The following is an 18,399-nucleotide window of genomic DNA, read 5'->3' as shown; positions in this document are numbered from 1 at the left end:
AGGCCAAGATTGAAATAACATTTAAACAAATAACAGGAAATAGGTCTGATGACTGTTTAAATTTTTTTTGTTAACACCTTTTTAACTTGAATCACTAGCAATACTCTTTCTCCAAAACAGTAAAGATTCACCATCTTCCATCCGTTAAGTTAGGGTGTAAGAGTTAACAATATACATTCTTTGAGATATCAAGTGGATCTTGCAGCAAAACTAGGGAAGAGTAGAGTTGACATTCCTGGCACTTAAGATAATGAACAGAACAATCTTTAATAAAGGAAAAAGTTTTCTAAGTTCTTTGTATCATAGGAAGTAAAAAAGGGAACAAGTTCAGTTAAAAAAAATCACTTGCAGAGCACCTCTGAAGGGGAAAACCTTTGTTTTAGTCTCCTCTTTAATTAGTTCACCCCTGTTTCCAGCAATGCCCTGTTTTTGCAGACTGATGTTTTCCTTTAGGTGTTTCCTTTATGTGCTGTGTCTCCTGCATTCTGTTCTGAGTGAGAAAGAAAGGATAGAAGCAAATAAAAAGCAGTGCTGGCCAACACAGAACATATTTAACAAGGTGGGACATAAGTGTATGAGGACAGAAGGGTGGCTAAAACCTTTACTCAAAAGGGGAAGTCATACCAGCCCTACGGGTAAAGTAGACATTTCAGAGGCTGTAAAGTATACTTATCTGAAACCAACGCCCATACCAGTGCCAGCTCTCCTTAATGGATCAACCTGAAATAATTCAAATCCTAAATTCTCTTTCTATCTACATTACTGTGAAGGATAGGTGAACTCATTTTATCTAATTTTGAACACACTCATACATAAGACTTATCTGTTTTCTGTTCTATGGAGAGTGGGACGGGGTAGGAAGAGGGAAAGGGTAGAGAAAAAAATTAATGAAAATCTATGGGTAAAATAGAATTGAGGGGAAGCAGTGACAGATAGAAACTGAGAGGGGGGAGGGAGTGAGGGTATAGAGGGGAAAAGAGGCAAATTGTTTTTTTTTGTTGTTGTTGTTCAATCTATATAATTGCATACACTTTAGGGCACAACTTGTCTCAGCTTAGCTTTTACAGATGGTTTTCCTTTTCTTTTCCATATATCATGTAGGCTAATAATCTTTTCTTTAATACAGCTAAGGAAAAAAGTTTAAAATACAGGGAAAAGGGTTACAAATTCAAACTAGTTTTGTACATCTCATTTTGACAGATTCCCCAAATCCAAAATTGTATGGAATTGGGTAGTCCCTCACTACTATATTAGGAGTCTGTCACATTACTTTTCATACGCAAGGAGTTCTAAAGCTCGTTACATGTATTACAGTAGATGTCATACTGATAAAAGAGTGACTGTAGCAAACAGAGTAGCCATTATACTCTCAAAATTTTACTCTTGCAGCTTTGGATAGAACATGCTTTTTCAGGAGAAAAAAATATATTCACCAGGGCTCTGATCTTATCTGGTACTTTTCAAAAAAGTGCCTGTGTATAAACTACCCTATGAAGATTGTTTTTTGTGATATGGTGGTAACAATAAACTAAGATAATATCTTGTTTGCCTCTCACAATTACATTGTAGTTTTGCTTGGCCCCAATTATTTTCTAAGGATTTCCATCCTACTACGTAGCTGTTGTTTTGGATACTTCTCTCAGTACATTAGGTTGATTTTTAACTCCCAATCTCTTTTTGCTTCCTATCAACTGTCTTGCATCCTCTATTTTTTGTGTTTTTTCTTCTTTTCTTGTAGGTGTTTGCATCTATCCCTACAGTACTTTTGTACTATCTGCAAACTTACCTTGTGTATTAGTGCCTTTTCCTGGTAAAGCAGTTCCTTTTCCCTTCTGAGTTCTCTTGGTAAAGCAGTGACTAAAGTAATGTGAGAGAATACATGCTTTGTAATCACCCATCACCCCAAAAGTATTACATGTTCTCAGTATGCAAAAATGTGCCCTAGGTGTACATTGTTTTACATGAACAGACATGATTCAGATACAAAATTCCCAGACAAAATCTTTGTTACACTGTTGTTGTATGTAACAATAGCTGGGGATGGGGGGGGAACATTAATAGAATGTTATTTTCAGAGAGAGACTGAAAATTAAGAAATTGAAAGTTACGGTTACATTTAAAACCTCCCCTTTTTCTCTCTCCCAAGTAGTGGAGAATATAAAACACAGATTTAAAATATTTCAAACAACTTTAATTCTGTCCCAGACGCTTGCCACTCTGTGCACCATTTGTGATAGATAGGAATTTATGACAAGTATCACAATATTACAGGAAGGTGACCTGTTATAACTCCAAATATCTTCATGTCTTGATCAAAGGCCTAGTGGTTAAGACCTCTTCAATACCCTTATTTATTTAAGAACTGACACTGTGTTTGGAGCTGTATAGACATAAAATTAAAACAGTTTTTACTCCAAAGAGCTTACCATCTAAGATCTCAATCATGTATGATCTCCAAGGGGGCGCAACCCCATTGAAGTTGATTCACATGTGTAAAATAAGTATAATAGGAACTGCCTACCCAGTATTAGTTTTTTTGTAATGTACTTTGAGTTCTATGGATAACAGATGCTGTTCAACTACAAAATATCATTATTAAAGTCAGAGGATGACTCTGGAGTTTATGAATCCCAGCCCCCTTGCTCAGTCCACTAAAGATTCAGCAAAACTAAAGCTGGTTTGCACCTTATAAAAACTGCATTGGCACATGCAGAACAACCTAAAATTATCAAAAGCCAGAATAAATAAGCGTTTTCTAAACAATTTCTGCCCAGCCTTTCCAAAAACAGTCAAAGTACTACAAAGTATCACTAATGCCAACTAAATTTCTAAACCTAGATGTTTGAGATTTAATATTTCAAATAATAATAAAGTAGAACACTTCTCAAAGAGGCAAATATTGCTAATTTTTCATCCTACCTGTTTCTGCAAACAAATCTCCTTTGGTAGAGAAACAAAAAAACTCAGATGGATTGGTTTAATTTGAATTAGGGTGATGAGCAAAAGTGCATGTGTTAGCTTGCTACCTGTGACAACTTGACCTACAGAGAGATAAATATCTGTATGATCAAAACTCTCACCTGATGAGTTTATTTTTCATTTAAAATATATTAGCAAATACTATATTTTTTTTCTATACAGAAGCATTTATCATATTCCTACATATTCTTTAAGATCATGATATTCAGAAAGAACTGTTACATTTTATCCATGATATTAAATAATCCTAAAGGAACTGAAAATAAGCACTCACAGGAACTATTAATTCAGGCAAACAATGAAGAGTAAGGTTATGCAAAAACCTGACATATGGTAGGCAAGCTCTATTATTGACTCATGTGTAACTTGGACATCTTGCCTAAAATTATTGCATCACCCACTGATCTCCCATGCAATACCTAGGTTAACTGGAGAGAGTTGGGATTGAAGTTCCTCATTCTTTCCAAAATCTTGGAGTGGAACAATCATACATTCTGCTACAATTTTGCCAACCCTAGCATTATGCATTGTTAGTGCATGAGTATCTGAAAGTGAAATTGAAAATAAAAATACTGGTCAATTTCACTTTTGCATCTATTCAAAGCTGAAAAATGAAAAAACAACAACATAATGTGTGATTACTATGCCAAAGAAGTGTTTTTAATATGCTTACCATGGCTATATTCCATTTTAAATATGAAAAAATTAATGTACTAAAGCTTCATTCTGCTTTTATTGAAGTCCATTCGGAATTTTGGCATTGACCTCAGTGGGAGCAGGAGCCTACGCTCACTGTGTGCAAAATTCATTTTGTCTGTGTTATAGGTACACAGGAACAGCATGTGTATTTCATAAGTTACAGGTACACAAAAACAACATTCAAATTTCCTTTTCTTTGATTGTCTTTAAAAGACAGTTTGCCTATTTTTAACTCCTTTCAGTGGCATTTATTAGTTTCCATATAATTTTCTGTAACAGTTACATTAAAAGATTCTTAAAATGAGGATTTAGCATGGATCAGCTGCTGCAGGGAAAGAAGCTCTTGTAACAAAACCTCCCCTGCTATTTTCCAACAGCCATTTCAAAGTGCTCTTCTTTTAAGAACCTTTCCCAGCTGTGTGTGAACAAAGAAGATGACCTCTTTTAAAATATGGCCCTAATTTGTAAGAATCGTCACTGCAAAGATGCATAAATAATATTATGTAACTTGCAGTTTTCCAGACATGCCCTCAGGGAGGATACTAACTTAAGATGAGTTGTACAGTAGTAACAATAACAGAATTTATTTATAATGTGATGTTTTGCTACAATGAATAAGTAATGGATGCAGTCTCACTACATCAAAAAAACTGTCAGCACACAAAACAGTAATACTATTCTACAAGCAAGGCTGCTCTTAAATAGAACCACCCATAACAGCTGCTCTATTTTTGGTCTCGGGGGAGACTTGCCACCAGTATGTAACCAGGACTGTAGGACCCTGTGTTTCTATGGGCCTCTGCTGTCCACAGGGCCTTGCTGCTTCTAGGTTCACTTTTGAATAACCAAGATTTGGGGATGAGGGAAGGCAGGGACACTGCAAGTCAGAGGGCACCTGAGTACAGTTCCTCTTGTGAAAGAGAACTGGGGGCAACTCTGTAAGTTACTTCACTGAGGACCCTATAAAACCTAGGGCCAACTTCACACATAGTATGATAAAAATAAGGAATAGTAAGATCTTTTTACCCTGTTGTTTCCTGCTCAGGAAACAATTACAGTGTTGTGGCCAGGGCAGCTGTCAGAGAATGGCTGTAAGACTATTACTCAAAGTTGGACTTGGCACTTATTCAGTCATTTCCAGGAACACTGTTAAAATGCAAACAAACTCATTAGTTTTCCATCACACAGCAAGTGAGCAGCAGAACTCAAATCCCAGTCCATTCTTTCATGGGTGCATTGCCAAGCCCTAGGCTGGGGCCTCGGGGAAGGACCGCTGTAACTCCTGGGTAGCTGTCACTCGGTACCCAGCTTGGGGCATCCCTTGCCCTTCACCTGCAGTGTACGCACAGTCTAGCACAGCCTGATCCTGGTACAAGTCTTCACAGTGGGGTGCTTAAGTGAGGCTGGCCCCTTGTGCACGTGGACACTCCTGCCCCTGCCCTAAGGCTGGGGTTTGCAGACAGGCGTGGCAGGCTGAAGCAGGATGAGCGCATTACAGATAGTTGCCATCTCCCCATATTTTCCAGCGATGCAGGTCCCACACACTGGGTATCAGTCATAATGGAGCCGTCCAGATGCTGGACGACGAGCTCAGTAGGTGCTGTAACAGCCCCTCGCCCCTCCCTGCCCCCTGTAGCCCAGGGGCTACCTTCCCTGCCTAGCTCCTTCGCCCAGCCCGTTCGCACCGCACCATGCCCGGGCCCCTGCGTTCGTCCTCACACGCCCATCCATGGTGCAAGCCACCCTGCCCGGGCTCCTCGCGAGCCGCTTCCCTGCCCCCACTTTGCGTTGCACTTCAGGGGCAATCCGCGCTCCCAGCCTGAGACCTCCCCTCCGGGCCTGATCCACCCGCCACACCTCTAACCGGCGCGGTCAGCATGAGCGAGCGGGAAGCCAACCGAGGCCGATGTTGAAAGCCGCAATCGGATTGGCTGGGTTGGTGGGGGGCGGAGTTAGGGGGAAGCTATTGCCTAGGTAACCGCCCTCCCTCTCACCTCAGCTTTAGGGCGTCCGCGCGCGTGCGCATCCCGAGGCCTCGCGGTTCCATGTGAGTTACCGGTAACAGGCCACTCAGTTGCTGCCGCGCTGGCTGGGAGGCGGCGGCTCAGGGGCAGCAGCTGCTGCTGCCGCCTCTGTCTGGGCAGGTGAGTGACTGCGTGAGGCAGGCGGAAGGGACCTTGTGCGTATCCGTGTGAGAGCGGGAACTGCGTGTGAGTGCAACGTCTCCTCTTCCCCCCGGGACCGCGCTTGGGCTGCGGCTGGGGATGCCCGCCCGGAGGGAAGTTGCCGCCGCGGCGCGGCGTGTGGCCGGTTCCTACCCGAGCTGGGGCTTTGCCGAGGGCTGGGGCGCGGAGCTAGGGCGGGTTGAACGAGAGAAGTGGCTGCTGCAGTGTCTCGCTGCGGCACAGAGACAAACGGGAGAGTGGGGCGAGACACCCCCCCCCCCTCCGGGAGAGAGATCACAAGTGACTCTGCCAACTGAAGCCTCCTTCCTCTCTTCCCTCCCCCCCAGGTCTGGCAGATCTGGGGCTGGTTTTCAATCCCTTCTCCAGTAGAGCAGTGGCTGTTCCCTTCCCTGTTTGCCCAGTGGTGGCAGCGAGTGTACCGGGGATGGGGAGAGGAAAAGGGTATTTTTTAGCTTCTTCAAAGAAAATTGCAACACTGGAGTTGCTCAACAATAACGATAGTCAGATCTCTGCCCTCTTCCTGGCACTGGTGAAGTTTAGTCACATGTTGGTCTTTATCAGTTGGGCTGAGAGGAGATGGTGCATAGGACTAAACCTTCAGATGGCTTTGAATTACTCATTAAAATAGGTGGGAGTAGTTTGATCTGTGAGGGGGGGTGGAAGATAAGATTACTTAAACGTTAACATGATCTGAAAGGTCTTTTGTAGTGTGTCGATCTGTTTAAAACCTCAAGAGTATCATTTAATTTTAAAGTTAAAAAATGAGCCTCTGTTCTTTGTCGTAAAAACACAGAAAATGGTTGAGTATCCTTTGAGACTGCACGGGAAACAAACAAGTGACATTTAAACATCCCAAACTCTTTTAAGATTACTGAGGATGTTACTACAGCCTGGTCTACACACACAACTGTGTCACTGACAAATTTACACCCCTGAGAGATGAAATTAAGGGGATCCAAGTCCCAGTGAAGACTCTTGTAGATTGATGGAAAAGCTATTCCCTTTTGGGGTGTGTATTTACTGCAGTGATGGGGGGGGGAACTCTTCTACCACTGTGGCAACATCTTCACTACAGCAGCATAGCTACAGCCCTGCAGCTGTACTGCTGTCACATTTGTAGTGTAGACCTACCCTTAAAAATGACAGCGGGAAATAGTGCTGTTCCTTCAAAACTCTGAAACCTTGTAGGCAACTTCAACTGTATGATGGCTATTTAAAAGTGCCCTTTTATGCTTTGTTATTATTTATTAGTAGAGCCTAATATTATCTCCTATGCTTTAAAAAATTATTTGATGTAGCTTCTGCATATTCCTACTTCCTCCCTCTAGTGCTCCTGAACTTCAGGAACCTTCAAGAAAAACAGTCCTTGTTCGGACCATTTGAGTGACCCGCCCTCCGCAGCACCAGATGTTCAGAGCCAAATTTATAAGTGGTTGTGCAGTCTCCAACTGCTGCAGTTCTTTCTGTTTTATGGCCTTTTGTAGGCATAAGGGTCTCTATTTCATGCGCAGAGAATTTTTTTTTTCAACCAGGAATTTCTTGTTAACTTATGGGTTCCCTCTGGGCAGGCATATGGCTTTATAGGGTGTGGGGAAGCATAGTTTTAGGAAGTTGGTAGGTAGTAGTTTCTGTGGCATTTAGATGCTTGGACTGTCTCCAGCTTGACAGAAAGGGGGAAGGGAGAAAACAGCTCATGCAGGTGAAAAAAAAAAAAAATGGGTGAAGGGATCCTGACCTGAAGATTTTGGTCAGCAATGCTGTTGGAAGCATGTGCCAGAGAAACTTAAGCTAGGCAGTGGAAAGCATTTTTATCTTTATTTTTTTGCAGCCATTTCTGACTTTTATGCCTCATTGGTTGTACTCAAAGTCTGTCTCTTTGTAGTTAATAAACTTGTTTTTATCTAATCCAGTATGTTTAAGTTAGTGTCTGGGTAACTTTATTTAAGGTAACAAGCTAGTGTATGTTATTCCTTTAAAGGAATAATAGACTTAATACATTTAACTGTCCAGGAGGGGGCTGGGCAGTACATAACATACATTTCTGGGAGGACTGGGTGTCACCCTGCATATTATTCAAGGTTGGCAAAAACCAGAATGTAACCCAAGTGTTGCTGGCACGTTGCAGTTACACAGACACACTCAGGATGTAGCTTGCATGCTGGAAAGTTGTTTGTGAGCTGCTCAGGAGGAAGCTACTTCAGCAAGGCATTGTAAGGCATCCCAAGTTGCAGGGCAAAGGTGATACAGTATCCCACTGGACTGCACCCCGGGTATCACACACAGTACCTGCTGTATCTGGAGGGGAGCCTATTCTCAGTAAAGTTGCTTGGCATGCTGTGCTAGGGTGACCAGACAGACAGTGTGAAAAATCAGGACAGGGGGTGGTGGGGTAATAGGAACCTATATAAGAAAAAGACCCAAAAATCGGGACTGTCCCTATAAAATCGGGACATCTGGTCACCCTATGCTGTGCCTTTATGGCACGTTGGCACCAGGCATTCCTCTTGACCAGGGGGTTCTCAAACTGGGGGTTGGGACCGCCTAGGGGGTCTGAAGTTATTACATAGGGGGTTGCAAGCTGTCATCCTCCGTCCCAAACCCCGCTTTGCCTCCAGCATTTATAATGGTGTTAAATATATTGAAAAGTGTTTTTAATTTATAAGGGGGGGGTCACACTCAGAGGCTTGCTGTGTGCAAGGGGTCACCAATACAGAAGTTTGATAACTACTGCTCTTGACTAACCCTGCATTCCAAACCTTTGGATCTATCCTCAAGCTGGGATCCTGTTTTGGTGCAAGGATGGAGGAGACTGAACAGCCTCAAAAATCCTTTAAATGGGGAGGTAGAAGCCCTTGGTGCCAGGATCAATGTTATGTAGTTCTAACTCACCTGAGTACTTGGGGTATGGTTCTAGGGTTGCTCTAGTACCAAAGAAGCTGGCTTCATTGCCAAAGTTAATCAGTGCTGGGAAGTCTTCGTTCTCAGGGACTTTGGTGTTTTCAGCTGACCAGTGTTGTTTCCCTTAGAATAATGGGCTCTCTGAATCCTTGGCTAACGGGGCTTTTGTTGGTGCTGAGCTCTCCTTACCGCCAGGGTTTCACTAGGGCCCAGTGTTTAGGGAAACTTTGCATCTGCCTAAGGATAAAAAGAAGTTGAGCTTAAAGGGGGCCAGGGGTCCCGGTGCCATCACAGAGGTTGAAGAAACGTTATTATAGATTCAAGGAGCACATGAGCAGAGGTTTCTGATTCAGTTTCCTCGGTTCTGAGGGCATCTCTGGTTCCTTTTCAGTATTTCCAGTTTAGGACTTAATTGAGATCCCCCTTCTGGAGTTGTTGCTGGATCCTCAGTGCCAGAATACTTCCATCTTCCACATGGTGCCATCCTAGGATGGAAGAGTCTATTTGAGATCTTTCTAGTCTGGAGGACATACTAGAGCCTTCTGATACAGAACCTTTGTTCTGAGTACTTCCTGGATTGCCTTTGCTATCATCCATGTTGGGCTTGGAGGTTCACCTGTGTAGCTCCCAGCATAAAGGTACTTTGACTTTCAGGAGTCCACTTTCTCCCTTGATCTCCACTAGGAGTTGCTTCTCTAGAGCCTTTCATGTCCCTTGGTAACTTGATGCAGGCTTGGAGAATCTTAAGAGCTCACTCCACCAGAATATTATTGATAACCTGCCTCTGTACACTTCCTTCACAGAAATATTCAGAACTGCTATTTGAAGTTTTGTTCACACATTTACATACCCTGTTTCCCCGAAAATAAGACATCCTCCGAAAATAAGGCCTACTTACAGTTTTGCCTCTCGTTGTAATATAAGGCATCCCCCCGATAATAAGACCTCCCCGATAATAAGGCATCCACCGATAATAAGGCATTTTTCATTTCTGAAAAATAAGACATCCCCTGAAAATAAGACCTAGCGCATCTTTGGGAGCAAAAATTAATATAAGACACTGTCTTATTTTCGGGGAAACAGGGTAGCACTGCTTTCTCAGTCTGGCATTTGGATCCTAACCTTGGGAGGGCAATTCTTCAGTTTTTGAACGGCTCAGGCCAGGTCTACACTAGGAGTGCTATACTGGTATACTGTACTGGCAAAGTACTCCTGGTGTGGATCTATCTTATACCTGCTAAACTGTGCTTTTGCTAATATAGTTTATTCCAGCCCCCCTGAGCAAAATAAATTATGCCAGCAAAAGCGAAATTTTGCTGGTGTAACTGCATCTGCATGAGGGACTCTTGCCAGCATAGTTATATGTCAATCAGGGATCACACTTCTTCACATCCCTGACTGGCATAGGTCTGCAAAAGAGTGTAGGGTAGACCTAGCCTCAGCCTTCTATCCCAGGGTTTGTACCACTAGTTAGACTCCCACAAGTGGAAATGTTTAAAAATCATGTTTAGGGTCCTACCAAATTCATGGCCATGAAAAGTGCATCATGGTCTGTGAAATCTGGTCTTCCCCCATGAAATCTGATCTTTTGTATGCTTTTACCCTATACTATATTGATTTTGTGGGAGAGACCAGTGTTTCTCAAAATTGGGGGTCGTGACCCAAAAACTAGTTGCAGAGAGTGTCACAAGGGGGTGTCTTTGTGTTGCCACCCTTACTTCTGCGCTGCCTTCAGAGCTGGATGCCTGGAGAGCGGCAGCTATTGACCGGGTGCCCAGCTCTGAAGGCCGCAACCCTGCCAGCAGCAGTGCAGAAATAAGAGTGGCAATACCATACCATGCCATCCTTACTTCTGTGCTACTGCTGGCGGTGGCTCTGCCTTCAGAGCTGGGCTCCCGTCCAGCAGCCGCCGCTCTCCAGCTGCCCAGCTCTGAAGGCAGTGCCACTGCCATCAGTAGTGTAGAAGTAAGGGCAGCAGTACTGCAACCCCACTTACACACGATAACCTTGTGAGCCCCTCCCTCTCCCCAAAACTTCTTTTGGGTCAAGACCTCTACAATTACAACACTGTGAAATTTTAGATTTAAATAGCTGAAATAATGAAATCTACAATTTTTAAAATCCTATGACAGTGAAATTGACCAAAATGGACCCTGAACTTGATATGACCCTGGTCATCTTGAAGAAGAAAGGCAGGTTACTTACCAATAAATGTGGTTCTTTAAGAATTTTACCTCTGCATATTCTTTCTGGAGTGCTACTTTCATAGGATTCTGGAGTTTAGCAGGATGATCTAAGGTGAGTGGGGACCATGTGGCCTTTTGTAACCTTGGCTCCAAAATTTTGTAAGGCATTTGTGAACTCATGGAAGCCAAGGTACCTTTTTTAGAAGGATTCTAAAGCTCAGTGGTGCTGAATAGTGCTTTTTACAAGTATGGCTATATAGAACACTCTTGAACTAAAATGACTCTTAAGTAAGTCTTATTTGTTTTACTTGTTTTTACCTAAGGTATGTCAAGTCCTGTCTTCCTGTTTGCTATAGGATAACTTTTTAGGGCCTTTTTCACCCCATAATGGAAGAGGTGGAAGTGTATGAATTTCCACTCCCCCAGAATTTCCCTCCCCAAATATTTGGAACGGTGAACCGCGGCCACTGGGAGCTGCGGGTGGCTGTGCAAATGTAAACAAACTGTCTGGAGGCCCGCCAGCAGATTACCATGACGGGCTGCAGGTTGCCCACCACAGGTGTAGACTGACTGACTGTGGACTAACTGTTTGTGTAGACAAGCTCACAAGCTAGGTGATATTGTATGTTAGAGTTCAATTGTTCAGCTACAAAACTTGAGTTTACATCATAGTTGGAAATGAATGTGAGTTTAGTGGTTGAGTTGCAGTCACTAGTGACACAACTAATGTGTTCATGACAAAATTTAATACCAGTAGTGGATATGTGCATCTCAGAAACAATTTTGTTGCTTTTTATAGAGGATGTGTTTGAGAATGGTTTTGTTCTTTTGTATGACTTTAACTCAAGTAAGAAAGGCACTAGTTCAGAAACTAAACAGTGATATAATTTGTAAGTAAAAGGTACAGATTATATTTATTAATAAAAGGAAGACCGTGTTTGTGGTAGCAGAGCATACCTGATAACAAATGTTTCTTGCATTTGTTTAAATGTATATTTGCAAAAAGTCTCTTTGTGAGTATATTCCAATGCAAAGAACAATTTTCCTGTTGTATGACAAGACTAAACATTACAGCATGACTTTATTTGGTATTGCATCTTTCATTTAAACTGTGTTCTAAAATGCTGTGTACAGCTAAATAATTACAGGGGAAAAACAGGTCAGTTAAGAGGGAAGTTATCAGCAAAGACTGGAAATGAAATACAGAGTTAATGAGGCAGAAAGATACAGAAAAGTTTCATTTTCTTCCCCTACAGTTTTGACTGAACATTTTCTCCCCTGTGCTGATTGGCTGTCCCCCTCCCCTCCCCAGTCTTTTCGTCTCAGCCTCACTGCACCCCCCCAACCTCACCTATTCCCCCCCCATACACTTCTCCTGTAGTTTATCCCTTTCCATTTTACACCCCCCCTCCCCCCCCAAAGCCCAAACGAACTGTGGAACTTGCATGATGTTTGCCATTATTACATTGTTTACTCTGCTTGTGTATTCTACCACTTTCCCCTACCCTTTGTTTGTCCTGTCTGTTTAGACAGTATGCTCTTGGGGTCAGGAACCACAATACCTAGCATGGTGGGGCCCAATTCTTGCTTGCTCCCTAGGCAGTACCATAATAAACTTGATTAATAATAGTTCTGTATTACAGACTCTAAAGAAGAGCAGATGAGGAGGCTTTTGAGAGGGTCAGGGAGGAAACTAGTATCAGATGGGGAGGGAGTAGAGACAGATGAGGTTCCATGAAGTAGGCTGTAGCTAATCCTTAGAGGACTTTAAAGAACAATGAGGGCAATTTGGAACTAAATCCTGAAATGAATGGGATTCAGTGGAATTGCTGGAAGATAGGAATGATATTATGTCTGAGTGAAGCTTCAATCAGCAGCTTGCTGCTTATGCAGTATGCTGTAGAGGATGGGTGAGCTGGGCCAGGGGTTAGTCATAGGCTACATCTACACAGGAAAAAAAACCCTGCGGCAGCAAGTCTCAGAGCCTGAGTCAACTGCTTGGGCTTGCCCTGAGGGGCTAAAAATAGCAGTGTAGATGCTGGCCTCAGGTTGGAGACCAGTTCTGAAACCTAGTGGGGAAGTGGGGAGGATATCAGAGTCTGTTGACCCAGGTTCTGAGACTTGCTGCCAGGGGTGTGTGGTTGTTGGTGTTTTTTCATTTGTTTATTGTGTAGATGTATCTATTAAGAAGGAGGTAAATATAACAAGATGGTAAGAAATAAAGGTTGAGATGGGGATTTCAGCAGAGGTGGAGTCAAACCAATGGCACACAAGGAAATATTGGAGAGGTGGTTTTAGAGGCAAAGTTATTTGAATCACTTCTGTCTTAGAGAGGAACTACCGGTTTATTTAGTCAAAAAAGCCAAGAGTGGATAGGGAAGCTTTGTCATGGAAGCCAAAACTTTAAGAAAACATGCAGTAAATTTGTGTGCCTCAACTTTTGGATGCTTGAGGCGTCTTGTTTCTGATTTTCAGATAAGCTGAGGACCCGCAACTTGAGCTGATTAAAGTGTAAAATTGGCTGTGTAGGTTTTGAAAGTCGTCCCCCTCCCCCCCCCATTTGGTAAACATTGGAATACAGTGGCAATTCAGGCAAATGGTAGGGATAACACATTCAACAAGAAAAGGGGTAGATAGTTTGGCTCCAGTGTTGGAACATAGCCAAGGATTCCAAAGAGGAAGAGTGCAGGGGAAGACTACCGTCTGAAAAAGAGTAGATAGGAAGCATCCAGAGATCCTTGGAGATGTTTATAGAGCTGATCTAGGAGTATGAAGTAGTCCGTTTCAAAGAGTTTCAACAAACAGTACTAAAAAGAGACGAGGCTTACTTGTGGAGGTTTGAAATGTCTTTGCTGCAGTCTTATTGGACTTCACTTTGTGGGATTTAAGTAAATAACTTGAAGGAGGTGGTGTGTATGTGAGGGGCGGGGAAGATAAGTAATGTGAGAGGATGAAGTATGATTCTCTTGGGCTGTGATCATCTGGAGTTCTGCACTGGTAGTACAATACATTACTATAAACATTTTCTTTTTGTAATGACTGAGGGTGTGGAGCGGAGGGAAAGGAGTTAAGAGAAGAGGGGCTATTTTGTGTTTTATTTGCCTGTGAAGAAAGGGCTTACGACTCTAAACTGTTTATAGTGGGGTGGTTAGTGTTCATTGTGTTCACATAAAGTAGTTAAGTTCACAAAAAGTAGTAAATTCCGTGAATTCCTAACCCTTTGAGTTACGGAGATGAATGGTCTGTGAGTTTTGAGAAGATTTTTCAACTGGCAGCTGAAGCATAAATCTTTTGCCTAACACACAAACAAGCAAAAAGTTTTACCTGCCAACATTAGTAATTAAAATAGGAAAAATTTGATTTATCAACCTGTTGAGAGTTGGTCAGAAAGCTTCTTTGAATTCAGTGCATAAAGGAAATAACCTCTTGACTACTTTTTGATGATCTCCTGCTTTTTAATAAAACTTCTGAAAATACTCCCTTATTAAAACAACTATAATCTGTGTATTCCTACACAACTGTTTTTATCCTAATAATAATCCTTTGAATTCCTATAGTTCCCACAATTCATGGATCATAAAATACTTCAGATACTCAATGATTAAGCTTTGCCCTGGGAGGTAAGTGGTCATACCCATTTTATAGATTGAGAAAATGAGGTATTGAGAGGTTTATTTGATTTATGTAATGTCAACTAACTGTTATGATTCTCAGTCCAATGGGTTCAGCAGAAGCAATGCTGCCTCCCGGGCACTATTGAAGCATTAATGTTTTTTTTTTTTTTTTTAAATTAAATAATTTTTATGCTGGCCATAGTGGTGATAGTATAATCATGTGTTTTATGCAAAGTAGGTGATAGACACAATAATGAAAAGGTGTTAGTTTAGATCTAGTTTCAGCAAAGCACTTAAGCATGTGAGTAGTCCCATTGACCTCAAGAAAAGCACAAGCTTAAGTTCTTTGCTGAATTGGGGCTTTAATGCTTAAATTAAGGAAGAAAATGCTTTTAAATTTAACTCTTAACCAAATTTTAGATTGAATTAAATATATCTGGATGGTCAAGTCATGGAACTGTATCAGATCATAGCTTTCATAGTTAATTATTTATGTAATGGTCTTTGTTTTTCTGTTGTCCATTAACTTTGTAATTGCCACAGTACATTACAAGTTATTTATTTATATTGTACTCATGAGCCAAAGTGCTGGGGAAGGATAACAGTAGGATATAATATTAAAAGAAAAAAAGTCAACAGTAAAAACTAATAAATCAGCAAGTGTTTCTTTCTGAGAAAAAGCTATTGGGTTTACACGAACAGGAAGAGAAATCAAATAATTCAAAGTTATATTAAGCAGAAAATAGTGAGACTTTTGTACTTGTCCTAAGGAAAAAGCGGAAAAGGTGCAGGCTAGAGAAGATAAAAGAGAAAAAACAAAATATTTGTTAATTAATGGAACAAACAGGAAAGTAAATGAAGGATTAATTCAGCTGCTAAAGTTAAATGTTGCAATGAGAACTTTAAAGCAAGTAAGTATTACTGTACCTGCTTTACAGCAATAATTAGCCATTTGCCTGATTTACTGTCTGATTCTACAAAGGATTAAGGAGGAGTCCCATTGGTTATAAATTTCTGCACAATTGTATTAGTCTGGCCACGCAGATTCCTTTGCAGAGTTGGTGCCTTACCATGTACCTGACTTATGGCTTAGTCCTTAGGTTTGCTGAGTATCTGGACTTTTCACTGGCTTCAACAAAAGTTTCAGGTGCTCTTCATCTTTTGGAATCAGTTCTATAAAATGTGTGCTCCCAGGGCTTTTCCCACAGCAAACTGGGATTCTTGATCGCTTCATATTCTGTCTTCTTCCATTTCATCAAAATAATGTTGTTTGTGATATGATGCAAGCCTTCATCTCTTCTCATTTTATAATAACAGATTTATATTTAAGATGCTTATTAAGATTTTCCAAGCACTTTTAGATTACTTGAAACTCTCCTCTACTTCTAGGGTTTCAAAATTAATTTTATTGGGTGGGAAAGTTTTTGTGATAGGACACTGAGTTGGGACTCAGAATATCTGGATTCAGTTCTCAGCTGTGCCACAGACCTCTTGTATGATCCTGGGAAAGTAATTTCATTTCTCCGTGGCTTAGTTCCCCATCTGTAATAATGGGGATAATAGTACTTTTAGTCTACTTATATCTTAAAATAATTCAGGAGCTTTGTCTTATGTGTATGTATAATGCCTAGCACAACAGGGTCTGAATTAGGACCGCAAAGTGCTACTATACTACAAATATTATTATTAATAATAATATATTAAATTATTTAACTATGAAAACTTTCAGTTGCAGCAGCTGATATATCAGACATGAATAGCTGGTAAGTATTTGTATGCACTACAGTATTAGATTAGGAATATTGTTTCTCATCCTCATTTGAAATGGGAACTATAAATTCTCAATTTAATGCATTTTTATATGGCACTTTTAAAAACACATCTGGTAAAATATGTGATAGCTGGAATGTTTTTGCTTTGACTGGGAGCTTTTACTGAGGAGATATCCTTTTACAGAATGAAAATCTACTCTTTTATGAAGCACTACAAAAATTAGCCATAAAAAGGAAGAGAGAAAATCCTTTATCATTGCATTTAAAATGTTTTGATTTTTTTAATGTTAGTGTATTAAATGGGATGTCTTTTTAGTGTAAATAGTTAATTGGGAATACAAATATAAATGATTAATCCTTTCTATTTAGAACTATTTTCCATGAGTTTATCTTCCCATTTTACATAACAGGTAAATTTTGTGAGAGGTTAGGGACATTTTGTGAGAGGTTAGGGACATTCCTGTCTTAGGGTATGTCTACACTACGAAATTAGGTCAAATTTATAGAAGCTGGTTTTATAGAAATTGGTTTTATACGGTCGATTGTGTGTGTCCCCACATAAAATGCTCTAAGTGCATTAAGTCGGCGGACTGCGTCCATAGTACCGAGGCTAGCGTTGACTTCTGGAGCGTTGCACTGTGGGTAGCTATCCCACAATTCCCGCAGTCTCCACCGCCCATTGGAATTCTGGGTTGAGATCCCAATTCCTGATGATGCAAAAACAGTGTCGCGGGGGGTTCTGGGTACATGTCGTCAGGCCCCTCCCCCTCTGTCAGAGCAATGACAGACAATCGATTCGCACCTTTTTACCTGGGTTACCTGTGCAGACAACATACCACGGCAAGCATGGACCCCGCTCAGCTCAGCTCAGCTCACCGTCACCATATGTCATCTGGGTGCCGGCAGATGTGGTACTGCATTGCTACACAGCAGCAGCTAATTGCCTTTTGGCAGCAGATGGTGCAGTATGACTGGTAGCCGTCATCGGCTATCTGGGTGCTGGCAGACATGGAGCTGCATTGCTATACAGCAGCAGCTCCTTGCCTTTTGGCAGTGGATGGTGTATTACAATTGATATCCATCATTATCATATTCCTCAGTGAGTTCGGTCAGAGGCACCTGGGCAGAAATGTTTTGTCTCCTGGAGACTCAGTCCTGCCGGCAGTCCTATTGAACCATCTTGATGATGATGGCTAGCAGTCGTAATACAGCATTTTTTGCCAAGCACCCAGAAAATGCCGATGGCTAGCAGTCATGCTGCACCGTCTGCTGCCAGTTTAAGATCTAAAAAATAGATGGACCAGATTTGTTCTGTATTCATTTGCTTCCCCCTCCCTCCGTGAAATCAATGGCCTGCTAAACCCAAGGTTATGAGTTCAATCTTTGGGGGGTCCATTCTGTGTGACATGTTTGTGTTTCTCCCTGATGCACAGCCACCTTTGTTGATTTTAATTCCCTGTAAGCCATGTCGTCACTTGCCCCTCCCTCCGTCAGACAATAGTTTCGCACCTTTTTTCAGCTCAGACGCTATAGCATTGGGATCATGGAGCCCGCTCAGATCACCGCGGCAATTATGAGCACTATGAACACCACACGCATTGTCCTGGAGTATATGCAGAGCCAGAACATGCCAAAGCAAAACCAGGTGAGGAGGCGATTGCAGGGATTGCAGTGCGGTGACGAGAGTGATGAGGAAATTGACATGGACATAGACCTCTCACAAAGTACAGGCCCCAGCAATGTGGAAATCATGATGTTACTGGGGCAGGTTCATGGCGTGGAACACCGATTCTGGGCCCGGGGAAACAAGCACAGACTGGTGGGACCGCATCGTGTTGCAGGTTTGGGACGATTCCCAGTGGCTGAAAAACTTTTGCATGCGTAAGGGCACTTTCATGGAACTTTGTGACTTGCTTTCCCCTGCCCTGAAGCGCCAGAATACCAGGATGAGAGAAGCCCTCACAGTTGAGAAGCGAGTGGCGATAGCCCTGTGGAAGCTTGCAACGCCAGACAGCTATTGGTCAGTTGGAAATCAATTTGGAGTGGGCAAATCTACTGTGGGGGC

General features: G+C 41.9%; 1 protein-coding gene and 1 long non-coding RNA gene across 9 annotated transcripts in view; one reads left to right on the top strand and one right to left on the bottom strand.

The window, feature by feature from the left end:
- LOC128843382 (uncharacterized) overlaps positions 1-5,763 on the bottom strand; it is a 6,658-nt gene extending 895 nt beyond the window's left edge. The window contains exons 1-4 of one of the 3 annotated variants that reach the window (XR_008446246.1): positions 5,673-5,763; positions 4,705-4,824; positions 1,787-1,857; positions 1-720 (exon numbers count right to left, since the gene is read on the bottom strand). The exon at positions 1-720 is cut by the window's left edge and continues 895 nt beyond it. This is a non-coding gene — a long non-coding RNA (uncharacterized LOC128843382). Of the gene's footprint in view, positions 721-1,786; positions 1,858-4,704; positions 4,825-5,535; positions 5,586-5,672 lie in introns of those variants that run through there. The other 2 variants (XR_008446244.1, XR_008446245.1) reach the window with 2 other exon arrangements.
- PIK3CB (phosphatidylinositol-4,5-bisphosphate 3-kinase catalytic subunit beta) overlaps positions 1-18,399 on the top strand; it is a 210,790-nt gene that overhangs the window by 42,299 nt on the left and 150,092 nt on the right. For 4 of the 6 annotated variants that reach the window (XM_054040187.1, XM_054040183.1, XM_054040184.1 and 1 more), the window contains exon 1: positions 5,734-5,822. The exons of the other annotated variants lie outside the window; for them this stretch is intronic. The gene's annotated coding sequence lies outside the window, so the exon portion shown is untranslated. Of the gene's footprint in view, positions 1-5,733; positions 5,823-18,399 lie in introns of those variants that run through there. 6 annotated transcript variants of the gene reach the window in all.

The sequence above is a fragment of the Malaclemys terrapin genome, chromosome 9 (assembly GCF_027887155.1).
Source record: "Malaclemys terrapin pileata isolate rMalTer1 chromosome 9, rMalTer1.hap1, whole genome shotgun sequence".
Classification (NCBI taxonomy): domain Eukaryota; kingdom Metazoa; phylum Chordata; order Testudines; family Emydidae; genus Malaclemys; species Malaclemys terrapin.
This window is presented reverse-complemented; position numbering and strand designations above follow the sequence as displayed.